Here is a 14,150-nt window from a genome sequence, read left to right as displayed (position 1 = left end):
TTTTAGAAGGGGAAAGAATCGGGCAAGGAATGCTTACGTCATTTGGTCCCATGAAGTGATAGAACCAACCTATAATGAATGAAACCATGCACTAGCTCTATCCCTTAAAGAAAAACGAAAGAGGTGCAACTTGACAGCCTCTTGGTTTGTTTACAAAGTTCCACTATGTCTTATAAAAGTAGAAATATGAAGATTTGGATCCTCAATGGGTGATCTGAAAAATTGATTTTGTTGCACTAAGTAAATAAGTGCAAGCTTTATTTCAAAATTATTACCCTCAATTGTTGGGTACATAATAATCGCATGTGTCTCTTCTATAGAAGGGGTTGCATACTCCTTAAGAGTGCGTTCCTCAGCCATGACGTTATTATTTTGTGCTTCTCAATCTTCCAAAAGAATAATACAATGTCTGTTGAATATGTAAAGTAGGGCTATCTTCAGATGTTCTGCATGCTCCTCTTCAGTCTTAGAATAAATTAGAATATCATCAATAAACACAACCACAAATTTATCCAAAGAAGCATGGAAAATTCGGTTCATATACTCCATGAACACACCAGGTGCATTAGTAACACCGAAAGGCATCACCTTGTATTCGTAATGTCCATATCGTGTCCTAAAGGCCGTCTTCTGCATATCCTTATCCTTCACCTTAATCAGATGGTAACCTGACCTCAAGTCAATCTTACTAAAAACCTTTGCACCCACCAACTGATCCATCAAGTCATCAATCCTCGGAAGTGGATACATGTTCTTTATCGTAACTTTATTCAATTGACAATAATCAATGCACAACCTCATGCTACCGTCCTTCTTCTTTACCAATGTTATCTGGATTTTGGGGTGTCAAGTCATTAATTAGGCTTGAACCTTTCAATCTTTGATATTCTCTATTTTTTCTTGGGAAGGGGAAAATTGAGAAAACCCTTTGAAACTCTAAGTTCGGGCGTCGTTTTTCGTTAGGGGAAGGTGTTAAGCATCCGAAACGACTATAGTATTCTATAGGAACCGTTTTCCTAAGTTTATGACTACGCTTTATTTTTATGCTTATTTATGGAAAAGAAAATTTATTTAGTTTAAGAACGGAGGGAGGAAAATGTTTGAGATTTTATTTTATTGGACTTGGAGAGGTTTTGAACTCTTGCCTACATACCCTTTTAAGGGATCAAAATTCCATGTAGTTCTCTCTCAAAAAATTGTTTTTGTGTGTTTGATTGATTTTAAGTTTTGCAAATGGTTTTGAAGAAGAGAAGGAGGCCGTAAAGGCATGAGACGAGACAACAGTGAATGGTTGGTTCAATTATTAAAGAAAGAGTGTCTAAGTAGAAATTAAGATTCATTGAAGTTTTGATTAAGAAAATAAAGGAAAATACAATGGAGTGTTGACTCGAAGGTTTATTAGAGAGAAAAAAGTTTGAGTTATGGAGTTACTTCCGGGAAAATGATATTTTTTCTAAGTATCGCGTTTCCTAAACATACATCTAAGCGGTAAACATACAACGTGTGTGCGTGTCGGTGTACATCATTATAGAGAGTCCATTGTCCTTTACACTTTTCCCTAGTTTACATGCTATGGTCTTGCAAGAAATTAAAAGGAAATTAAACTACCTAGAACTATTACATGTCCACTTAACATAAGAATGAATAGGAATGAAATGATGAAATGCTATAAAATGGATGAGACATAGAACAAAAATGGTTAGTAAAATAAGGCATGAAAATATGGCAAGGAGAGCAAACAAAGGAATATAGGATAAACGGTAAAATAACGACGATAACCACAATACAAAGAGAAATGCAATAGTTGCAAGGCAAGAAATTAACAAATCATGTCGAAAACAGCGAAACACACACACAAACAGCGACATTCTCATCATGAAATTGCACATCGGACATTCATACCATAGATCAAGATATCACAAACGGAAAAACGAGAAATTGCATGAAATTCAACTAAAGAGAAAAAGTAATCAAGAAAGCAACACATATATTTTTTTATCAATTTTATAACATGTAAAACATCACAAAAAAGTCAAAAATGTATCAAGAAACACATAGAAATTTTTTAGGAATTTTTACGAGAAAATTAGAACGAACAGTGGTTCAAACAGCAAGAAAACAAGGTGAAAATAGCAAGAAAACAGCAAAAAAATAGCTAAACCAAAGGGAACAGGCCCAAGCCCAAACCTAAGGGGTCCGGACGCACAGGAACCACAGGATTGATCCAGTTGATCAAACCCTAGATCAAACGGCCAGGATTGAAGGGAAATGGACCGGTCTTGGACCGGTCCGGTTCACTGGTCTATACAAGGAGGGGAGCACCGGTTTATTTCATTTGCTATTGTCCTTTCTCTCTAACTTCTCACTTCTCTCATCTCTCTCTGACTTCCTCCGCCGGACTTATGAACGAACGGCCGGGGAAGGCTTGAAACAACGTAGATCTAGAATTTTCATACGGTTTTGAAAATTATTTTTAGGTTTCTTCAACTTTTTGAATGTAACCGTTCAAACTCCTACAGATCTACATAGTTCGTCTTTGTTACTGTTCTTGAGAAAGAAAGATGAAGTTTCAGTTTTACCTGAGTTTTTAATCGGAGATTTCACGAGATTCTTCGGAAAAACTTGATTCTTGGCTCTGTTTTGTTGATTTTGCTTGGAAACCGAAAATAAATCGGTGTCTTCACCGGTGCACTTTCTTCATCTTCTTCGCCGGTTTGAAACTCTTTTCCTTTTCTTCTTCTTCTCCCTGTGATCGGTGCTTGAGTTTCTCACCTCCGGTGAGGAATTCGCGCCTGGAATTGCAGGGACTTCAGTTCAGTGATGAGGATTCATCCATGAATCTCTGAGAACTGATGCGATTTCGGTGAATTTGTTGATGAAATTTGGTTCTGAAAGTTAGGGTTTGTGAATTGTTCTTGGTGGATTTTCTGTTTTGATCCTAACTGCCAAGAGAGAGAAGTTTTTCACGTGTTTGTGATGTGGCACTGGTTGAATGGGTCTCTGTGTGGATTTCTCTGACACTGTGCACTATTTATAAGCTGCCACTTGTACTTGAGATCCAATGAAATGGTGACACCTGGACATGTATGAAAAATGGCTCGGCCTTGGACTTGTTGTGACCTAAGGACCTTTCTGCAAAAAATGTAAAATTGAGGACTAAACTGCAATTAATAATAATGGACTAGAATGCAAATTTAAAAAGCTTTGGACTAAAGTGCAATTCTGGAAACTTGCTTGAGAGACCAGAATGCAATTAAAAATAAAATTGAATTAAAATTGGTAAATTGGAAAAAAAAAAAAAAAAAAGTAAAGTGAAACCTAAAATAAAACCAACAAAGGACTAAAACGAACCAATTACAACAATGAGGTATTTTAAAATACCTCTCTGTCGAATTTTTGACGGGAAAATACTAAAATGCCCCTAGGTATGACCAAAATGGTCTTTAAAAAACAAAGAGAAAAACCGATGATTTAAACAAAAAAACAAAGAAACAAAGAGACAAAATTTTGAAATGGTCTTTAAACAAAGACTCAACGATGATTTGTAAAACAAGCCGAAAAGACTCAGAGACAAACACAGGGACTAAAATGGGTTCCACTGCAGGAAATGACCAAAATACCCCTTTTGTATGATTTTTGAAATAACATGCAGGAAAAGCAATGCAATGATTCAGAGAGTTTTCAAATGACTTGTAATGTAAGAAAGACACTTAGGGATGATCCTATGCAAGAAAAACACAGGCAAAACCATGATTTGAAAATACCTTAAGACAGAGACAGTAAAATATGCAGATGAAAATAAAGTGAAGATTCAAAGTAAAACAACAGTAAATTGACAATTATCAATGGTAGAAAAGAATTTTGAACGAGTATTTTTTAGGTCCAAAATCAGGGTATAACAACCAACAACACAGGCGCTCCCCAAGGTGAGACACTTGGTCTTACAAACTTCTTATCAAGCAAATCCTCCAACTGTTTCTTCAATTCAGCTAACTCGGAAGCTGACATACGATAAGGTGCCATCGACACCAGCTTCGTTCCTGGAACAAGGTCAATTGAAAATTCAACCTCCCTCTCTAGTGGCACATCAGGAATCTCATCAGGAAACACTTCTAGAAATTCATTCACCATTGGCAACCTGTCAATCACAACTTGATTTTCTAACGACAAATATGCCATTTAAGAATACATAAGAATTCCATCACGTTCTAGTTGTTTCATCTGTTTCGTAGACAAGAACTCAACTTCACCCTCTTCTTCAGCAGATGAAAAATGCACCGTCTTACTAAAGCAATTGATATGAACTCGGTTATACTCTAACCAATTCATTCCAAAAATAACATCCATACCCATCAACGGCAAACAAACTAAGTCGACTTCAAAATCTCTACGAAACATAGACAATGGACACCTTAGACAAACTAGAGAAGTAGTTGCTGAACCCTTAGCTGGAGTTTCAACAACCATTTCTCCTTTCATATCAAATACAATCAAACCCAACTTATATGCACATTCAATAGCAATGAAACAATGAGTAGCACCAGTATCTATAATAGCAATTAAAGGAGTACTATAAAAGAAACAAGTACCTCTGATAAGTCGATCCTCATTAGTGGTTTGCGTGCACTGTGAACTGATATGGCCCTCTTCATTGCAGTTATAACAAACAACATCACCACGCTTGCAATCAGCTAGAGTGTGTCATTTCTGACCACACCTGAAGCACTTCTTCTCGTCCTTAGTACAAACATTACTCTTGTGGCCTTTCTCGCCACACTTATAGCAGAAAATCTCAGCAGGAGCATCTCTCCTATTGGGCCTCCTCTCATCATTTAACCTCTGCTTTCGCTTGTCAGCAGGAGCACTATACGGCTTCGGACGACTCTGTTGTCCTTTGCTCATTCGATCACTCATCACCTTGTAATGAGCTTTCGTTTCCTCCTCATAGATTCTGCAGCTACTTACCAATTCAGAGAAATTTCTGATCTTCTGATACCCAATGGCTCTCTTGATGTCAGCTCTCAAGCCATTCTCAAACTTTATACATTTGGAGAATTCAGCTGTCTCGGCAGTATAATGAGGGTAGAACTTAGCAAGTTCCACAAACTTTGCAGCATACTCTGTGACAGACATGTCACCCTTCTTTAGCTCTAGAAATTCGATTTCTTTGTTTCCTCGGACATCTTCCGGGAAGTACCTATTCAGGAATTCTCTCCTGAACACAGCCCAGGTCACTGCAGCTCCATCCTGTTCCAACACAGACAACAAACTTACCCTCCAGTCATCTGCCTCCTCAGCCAACATGTGCGTTCCGAACCGCACCTTTTGCACCTCTGAGCATTGCATGACCCTGAAAATCCTTTCAACTTCCTTAAGCCACTAATGGGCGCCGTCAGGATCATACCTTCCTTTGAATGCTGGGGGATGATTCTTCACAAAGGTCTCCAGCATCCTCACTTCTCCATTACCAGCTCCAGCTTGCGGTTGCTGTTGAACAACTTGAGCTACAACCTCAAGTGCAGCAACAATAGCAGCATCATTACGACCAGCCATCTTAAGATTCTACATAAGAAACAACAATTCAGAACAACAACAAAACAACATTAGAGTTGACACTTTATCCTAGGTGGCTCAACACGACTCTACTACTCGGCTGGAAGGACCAAACTGCTCTGATACCAATTGTAACACCCCGTTACCCAAAATCAATTTAATAATAACTAAACATGCATCAGAGTAATTCCCAAACGCGCATGTCACACTACATTTTCAAAATTTCTTAAATAGAATATAAAAATCTATTTAATAAACATCCTTCAAAATCATCATTAAATTTGCAGCGGAATATTTGCATCAAAATAATAACAACTGTTTAAACCTCCATAATTAAATCTTGGCTTAAAAGCATTAACAACATAAATTCAACAACCATAGGGCTACATCAGCAATAACCAAAATTTGATACATAGGAAAGAAGTTAAGCAATAAAATCCCATCACACGTATCAGAGCCCTAAACACTTTGAGCCACCACCTACTACTCAGGATCACCTGTAAGTTACCCATAGGAAGGGCAACATTTTCAAGCAGAAGGGGTGAGATTCACAATAATAAATATAGATAAATAATTCATCAATTTGAATCTAACACCCTATCATAATAATAATTCATCAATATATATAAACATCATCATCATCAACATCATTAACCAAAAGGTAAATGAAACAAACACCATCGACTCATGCAACACACAATCACTCCACTAAGACTCCTCTACAACACTCATGCATGTGGTACCATAATCAGAGCCGAAGCCCTCACCGCTAACACTGCTTTGAACAACATGTGTTCCACCGCTTTGAACGACAAGGCGTTCCAGCGCCGAAGCCCTCCCGCTTTTATGCTTATGCAACTGACCCACTTGTATATATCTACATACACTACAAAAAAATGCGTTAATTCTGGCGGTTTTATACCGGCGGTCCATGATAACCGCCACTATAACCAGTGTATTGCGGCAGTTTTATTGACCGCCGCTTTTTACTGTACATTACGGCGGTTTCGACTGCCGGTATTAACAAAATATTATGGCACAATTAACCTTGTTTATTATGGCATTTTAGACCGCCAGTATTAACGTTTTTAATTTTTTTCAACTCCACAGCACTTGGCGCACTAACTTCCCTCTTTTTATATCCCTAAAATTTTAGAAAATCCCTTGTTTTTTATTTTTTATGTTACGAGGGAAAAATCCCTCCATCTTTCCTTTTCCTCTTTTTTTTTTCATAACACATAAAATTATACTCCCTCCGTCCCAAATTGTATGTCGCTTTGAAAAAAAAATTTGTCCCAAATTATAAGTCGCTTTACAATACCAATGAAATATTAATGTTACTTTCCCTATTATATCCTTAACTATTAATTACTCCATCTTCTTTCAATTATTTCATTTATCTTTTCCATACCATTTATTAAGGATAATTTGGTAAAACAACTCATAATTTCACTTCCCCACACAATATTAATTACATTTCTTAATACGTGTGAAATGACCAAAACATCTTACAATTTGGGACGGAGGGAGTATTTTATAAAAAAAACTTCATTCTTTTTCCTTGTACATTCTCTCTCAGCGGCTCATCTTCTCCCATCTGTCTCTCCGGCCACCGCTTTCCCTTCCGACACTCTCTGTCTCACTTCCTTCTCAGGTCCTCTAGATCTCTCTCACTTGATCTATTCAAATTTCAACCTAGGTCTTCACATTTTGTCATGATTTTTTTCACGGGTCTGTCAATTTGTGTCGTTTGAGATTCATGGATTTATAATCATGTAAATTGAATTGAAAATATTGTTTATTATTGATATATTTTCAATTCAAAATCCAATCTGGAACCTCAAATCCATGGATTCCTCAATCTTTGACTCAAACCCATCTTCATTTGCTGATTTTGAAATACCCAAACCCTCATCTTTGTATTATTCTTCTTTTAGTTGATTAATAAGGTTCACTTTTGATAATAAAGTCCAGTTTTGATTATATGATAGATGATTTCCTGGTTTTCGTTTTCGTTTTTGATTTTTTTGTTTTTGTTTTGTTTGAATAACCCATCTTTGTTTTGTTTTTGTTTTGAAATTAGTTTAATAAATTAATTATTTGAAAGCTTTCAATATGTTATTTGTGCAAGTGTTTTTTTTTTATGTGTATTATTAAACAAAGATGACATGATTCTGCCAAATTGCTAGCACACAAAACATGATCCTAATGCAACAACTAGGGGTGGGCAAAATTTAACCAATATAACACAATTACACAACACCTCTTATTAATAAAGGATGCAGGATGTCATGTGTTTTGCTTCAACTGCTGACACAAAGCTTATGATTTCATGTGTTTTGCTTCAAGTGTTAGTTTCAGTTTGAGTTTCTATACTGTTTTTTGGATGCAGGATGTCTCTTTTTCTCTAGTTTTATTTTCATTGAATTTTTAGTGAATGATAATAACTCTGTTTTCCCCCTTTTTTTTGTCTACACTGATTATATCACAAACCCTCTCCTCTCTCTCAACTGATTGTATCCTCATCTGTTGGTGATGTATTTGTGTCAACACAATCATGTGTCCTACATTGGGCATCCCTTCAATCCTATGGCTTGATGTCTACATAGTTTGAAATTTGATTAATGAGCCAATTTGTTCATTTTTTCAGTTTAATGAAGGGACTCAATTTCTATTTGTGAAGAATTACAATACATACATCCTGGTGAGGTATAAATTTCACATTGACATTCTGAAAACTGGATGCATTTGATGTTTATTTAAAGTTGTATGAAAGTTAACACCGTTACTTAATCTGTCCTGCATTTGTTTTGGATATTTTACTGAGATTTTTGTTCAATAATATGCTTTTAACTTGTTCATATTTTGGCTTCACTTAAATGTTTTGTTTTTTGCCGAATCTATATTTATGTATTGAGTTAATGTTAATTATATGTGAACGTGATTAGACAATTGCTACAGAATTCCAAATAGTGGATACTTACCAGAGTCAAGGCAGTAAGAAATTTGCTTAATTTCATAGGTTCAAAATTTGTTTGATTGATCCTCTTATCTTTGTTTATGTGCTGGAACACTATAAAACTGAAGCACTGAACTAACATAGTGTTTTTTCTTTATACATTGATGTGTGCTTAGAAGATTTTTGGCATATCCTTTACTCTGAATATTCATTTAGAAAGGTTATAATAATGAATGTATTACAGATGTGACTAATAACTAACTACTAGAGAAGCCTCATAAAAAAGTGATTTTTGCTATCATCTCTTTAGATAAATGGTTGCTTCTATGATGTCATGATGCACAGGTTTTGGTTGCTGCTAAAATTTGTAAATTTTACTAATCCTTACATTCTTTCATTTTATACAGCTTGTTCATAAAATTGTTCATGTGGATCATTTGTGGAATGCACAGGTTCACTCACGCATTACATAGTACTCCCTCATCTCATGTAAATATGCTTGACATATCTAGGTACTCTGATTTCTTGTCTCAGCTCTTGAATTTTGTAAGTGGTATATTTTTTTTTTTACTAAAAGTCATCCTTTTCTTAACCAAAAAAGTTTTAGGAGCGTATAAGTCTGAGCAATGTTATGTACTGATGGCAGTTTCTGTTCTGGTTTAGTAGTTGATGTTTTTCTGTTCTTTATATAGTTTTGTTTTTCAGTTATGTATTACAATATATGTAGTTTTGTTTCAGTACTTTGGGAGAGTTACTGATAGAAAGACAAGTGATCAATCGGGGATTTTTTTTGAAACCCAGGTTCCTCTTTCGCTTCCTCTTTTAATTCTTTTTCATCAAGTTCTATTGTTTTGTGACTTAGCATTATGTGAACCTTACTTGATCTACGTGTGTGTATCAGAGAAGTTCAAGAACAACATAACATTAAGGAGATAAGGAAGACCATACATATGTAGAAGGGATCAAAGATAAACTCTACAACATAATTGAAGAGCTTAAGTTTAGTTTATACACATTCATTTTTTTTAAAGAACTTTATAAACATGCATGGTTGCTGGACTATATTACACATTGTAATATTACAATTTATGTAAAAAAATTATCTATATTAGTATTATTAATTTCTATTTAGGTGTGTCATTCATATTTTTTTTTTGTTAAAAAAGTGAATATTACGGCAGTTCAAACTGCCACTATGCTCAATTTTTTTTTGCTGAAAAAATGTATATTGTGGCGTTTAAAACTGCCACTTTAATCAAACGCGTATTACGGCAGTTAACATAGCGGTCCTTCTTAAACCGCCGCTTTAAACTTTGTGGCAGACAAAATTTCGGCAGTTTTGAAACCGCCAGAAATGTACATAGCGGCGGCTAAAACTGCCGGAACATCCAAATTTTAGCCGCCGGAAAATACACATTTTTTTGTAGTGATACAACTCAACCAATGAATATGGCGAGCACAACGAAATAGCTTGCTCACCATGGCAAACTCAAGGCGAACGAAAAACAGGTGCTCTCGGGAGTTTTGACATTTTTCTCACTAAATCTTCAATTCTAAGCTCCCTATTCATCCTTTTAATCTAAAACTTGCTCCAGTCCTCTCTAAAATCATCTAGCTACACAAAACTAACCAAATTACAGCTTATAACAACAATTTAAAAATCCAGAATTTCTCACAGGTACTCGCCACAGCGAGTTGTCTCACTCGCGAGGCGAGCTATGAAATTGCTCACTCGCCTTGGCGAACAAGGCTACTCGCGAAGCGAGCGATGAACTTCTGTACGGGCAGAATGCAGGTTTTTCCCAAAAATCCCATTTTCCTCCAATTCACTCTCGAAATTAGTTTACAGATATGAAATGAAAGGTTGTATGCACTCAGAACCCATTTCTAACATCAATACAACAATTCCTACTCTCAAAACCCATTAATTCAACATAAACCTAAATTTCCCAATTTCTACCAAAACCTGTTAAATTCAAAATCAAAACTCAATAACTATACTACTGAAGCAAACCTCACCCTTACCTTAGAATTGCAGAAAGAAATGCACAACAATTGATAAACTTGGCTCTACTTGCTCTTCTCTCCCTTTTCTCCCAAAACTGACTACTTTCACGTAAAAAAGTTTCTAACTCTTTTCTTTCTTGCTTAACTCCCTTCTTAACTTCCCTTTATTTTATTTACTCCCCCTTAATTCTAATAAATTCTAATAATTCCCCAAACTCTAAAATAATATTAAATTCCCACTTATTATATTTATTATAAAAATAAAACATATAATAAAATATAACACACCACATAAATCCAAATATTAATTAAAATCATTTAAAAGACTCTAAATAAATCCAAAAATAATTAAAATAACGACTAGGGCATTACAAGTAGCAACAACAGTGATATGGCTCTCTCACTTGTCCACTGATAGTTGTTTTGGGCCATGTCCTTGATCAAACCATATGCTGCTGTGTATTTTTTATTCATCAAAGCTCCACCTATAGCTGCATCAATGTTCATTTTTGTGGTATACAAAAGACCATTATAAAAGGTGTGGATAATAAGTTACTTCTCTAAACCATGATGCGTGCAGAGCCTAAGCATTTCCTAGAAATGCTCCCACGCTGTAAAGAGATTCCCCATCTTTTTTAGTGAATTGTGTGATTTGATCCCTCAATTGAGCAGTTTTAGAAGGGGGAAAGAAACGGGCAAGGAATGCTTGCGTCATTTGGTCCCATGAAGTGATAAAACCAACCTGTAATGAATGAAACCATGCACTAGATCTATCCCTTAAAGAAAAAGGAAAGAGGTGCAGCCTTATGCACTAGCTCTATCCCTTAAAGAAAATGGAAAGTGGTGCCAAAAACTTGATGTAGTAAATCCGCAAGTGCACGGTTTACCGATGTAGTAATCAAAAGATATTGTTCCGACAGGGAGTTATGAATTCAATTAACTTTCAACAATGATTAGAAGAGAGTTCAAGTTGAAAAGTTAGATTTTGTTTAAAAGAAAATAACAATAATTATAAAAGAGCCTTGGGATTATTGGTTCGTCATGGTGACAAATCCTTCACAAGCAAAACCCTAAACCTAGAACCTTATGTTGGACCTACTTTCTAAAGACAAATTTCTCTTTGGCCTATCACATCTCCTTTTGGTCTCAGTGAGTGTATTTCGTTAGCAACCACGCCTATTCTCATGGTTGATTGCTATTGAAACCCCTGAATCACGAAACTTTATTGTCTCAAGGTTTGCTAGATTATTCTCATGTTTCGCTATCCTTGTCTAATTTCACTTGTTCCAATATCAAAACTTCATCTTTCGATTCTTCGCTTGATATTTGTGATTAAGAATTAACAACTATTAAACTTCGTCTTTCGGTCAATTGTTTAATACTTGTTTTTTATTATAAAAACGGTGAAATAGATTAGAAAATAGATTTACATAAAATCAGGGTTCGAGACTTGGTTTGATAGGGGTTAGGTTAATAGACTCATCCAACAATCCTAAGAAAAAGAAGTCTACTCACTCATGTTCATTGTAGACATAGAGAAGAAGAAGAAGAAGAAGAAGAAGAACATAAAATAAACTAAAGATGAACTTTTATTCAAAGGAAACAATTGTCACTATAAATTTCCAAGAACAAGAGATGATTGAATACGTTTGCAAGCTACTCTATTTATAGTTTACAACTACTAAAACCCCAAGAAGTACATTAATAGAATATTCCACAAGAAACCACAGGCTTTAGGTCAGAAGTAAACTAAATAGGCAGCTTTGTCGAGGAAGCAAAAGCAGTAAAAGGCTGTCTGGAGTGGTGGCACGATCGTGTGGCTGGAGGCACGGGCCGTGCCAAGCTCTCTGGTGGCTTATTGGCTTTGAATTGTTGGAGGCACAGGCTGTGTATTCAAGGCACGGGCTGTGTCTGTATTTTTGCATAAAATCTTCATATTTTTGGCCCGAATCAGCTCCAAATCACCTTTCTTTTGCTCCAAGACGCAATCTTTCGAATATTTGTTCCTGAAATTAAATATCTTGCAATTGAAGTACAATAGTTCTAAAGGAAATAAAATCATATAAAATCTAAATAAAAGGGAATCAAATAATATATAAAAAATACTAATTTATGACTCATCAATTACCAACAATGGACAATCTAATCAAAAGACACATTTTATATCTGAATGCTCAGTTATGCGTGGGTGGATGCGGTATGATAGAAGATGCAAAACACTTATTCCTCTCTTGTGATTTTTTTGGAAAACTTTGGTATGGTATTTTCCACTAGCTTGGTTACAACATAGTGTTTCATGAAAATGCGTCAGACCATTTATATATCAATTTGGCAACTATAGCGGTTTTTCTAACAACAAAAACTCCGCTCTTAATCTTATTTGGCTATCTTGTGTGTGGGTGATTTGGCTTGAAAGGAATGCTCGAATCTTTCACCAAAAAGAAGCTTCGTTTAATCAATTGCTTTGATAAAGTTAAGCTTCATTCTTACTCGTGGCTGAAAGCAAATCGTCATAGTTTTGTTTTCTCCTACCATTCGTGGTGGTTGAATCATTTACCTTGCTTGGAAATACTTTTGTAACACGGTAGCTTTCTTTTTTCATCCTGTTTTGATTCTCCGTTTTCTTATTTAATGTAATTGTCTCTTTCAACTACGGTTTTGGCACTCCTTGTGCTGAAATCTCAAGGCTTTTAGTAATATAATCAATTTTAGCTTCTTAAAAAAAAAACTTATTCCAACATAAGTAACGTTTTGGACCAATTCAAAACCTTTAAAATATAAGAGAATAACTTAAAACTTTTAAAACATTAGGGACACTTGAAATTGAAAACCTAAAGTTTTTAGTCAAGAGAACAGCTAAATTAAAGGGGACGAAGTTACCGGTCTAGACACATGAACGAAACTGAATCCACTTTTATAATTTTAGAGATCATTTTTGTTTACGTTTGCACCGACGGAAAGAAAGATAGCCAAAAACTATGACTGGAAAAAGCTTTGTGGTGTGGAAAATAAAGAACTAAAGGCCAACCAAAAAGTCTATTTGATTGGGTCACTTCACATTATTAAAGTTGTAGCAATTCAATCAGAGATTAAAATCGGCAAAAGTTATGGTGCATAAGCCATTTCCTTATGTACCGTGCATAAACACATCACAACCATTAAATTTCTTTGATTTTGAACAAAAATGGTTTTGGTTCACTTTGGGGGTGTAGGAAGCAATTATGTTGGGATTTATGCACGGTGCATAAGGATTTCCTTATGCACCATAACCACTCCCATTAAAATCCATATTTAAACAATTCTTCTTATTTATTTATTTATTTATTTATTTATTTATTTATTTATTTTTTAGGAAAGATAATATTCTTCTTCTTGTATATAATTTTTTATTTATTTTATTTTATTTTATTTTATTAATAGTTAACTTAATATTTTATCGGCTAAATTATACTTGCTTTTCCTTTAAATTAGATTTAGGTTTCAATTCCATCCCTTAAATTTGTTTGCTCTATTTTTTCTATGTGAAATATCATTTTAAGACACTTTGTTCTCTTAAACTTTTGTTATATCTTAAATCACATCTATTATACGTTTTTCCTCATACTTTAGCAATTTATAGAACTAAAGCGTC

At 35.1% G+C, this 14,150-nt stretch overlaps 1 long non-coding RNA gene across 1 annotated transcript; it reads left to right on the top strand.

The window, feature by feature from the left end:
- Positions 1-7,112: 7,112 nt before the first annotated feature.
- On the top strand, positions 7,113-9,639 carry LOC112418276 (uncharacterized). The gene is made up of 5 exons (XR_003008526.2): positions 7,113-7,207; positions 8,204-8,262; positions 8,920-9,024; positions 9,251-9,313; positions 9,414-9,639. It is a non-coding gene; the product is annotated as an uncharacterized lncRNA (long non-coding RNA).
- Positions 9,640-14,150: the final 4,511 nt, after the last annotated feature.

The sequence above is a fragment of the Medicago truncatula genome, chromosome 6, assembly GCF_003473485.1.
Source record: "Medicago truncatula cultivar Jemalong A17 chromosome 6, MtrunA17r5.0-ANR, whole genome shotgun sequence".
Lineage (NCBI taxonomy): Eukaryota > Viridiplantae > Streptophyta > Magnoliopsida > Fabales > Fabaceae > Medicago > Medicago truncatula.
This window is presented reverse-complemented; position numbering and strand designations above follow the sequence as displayed.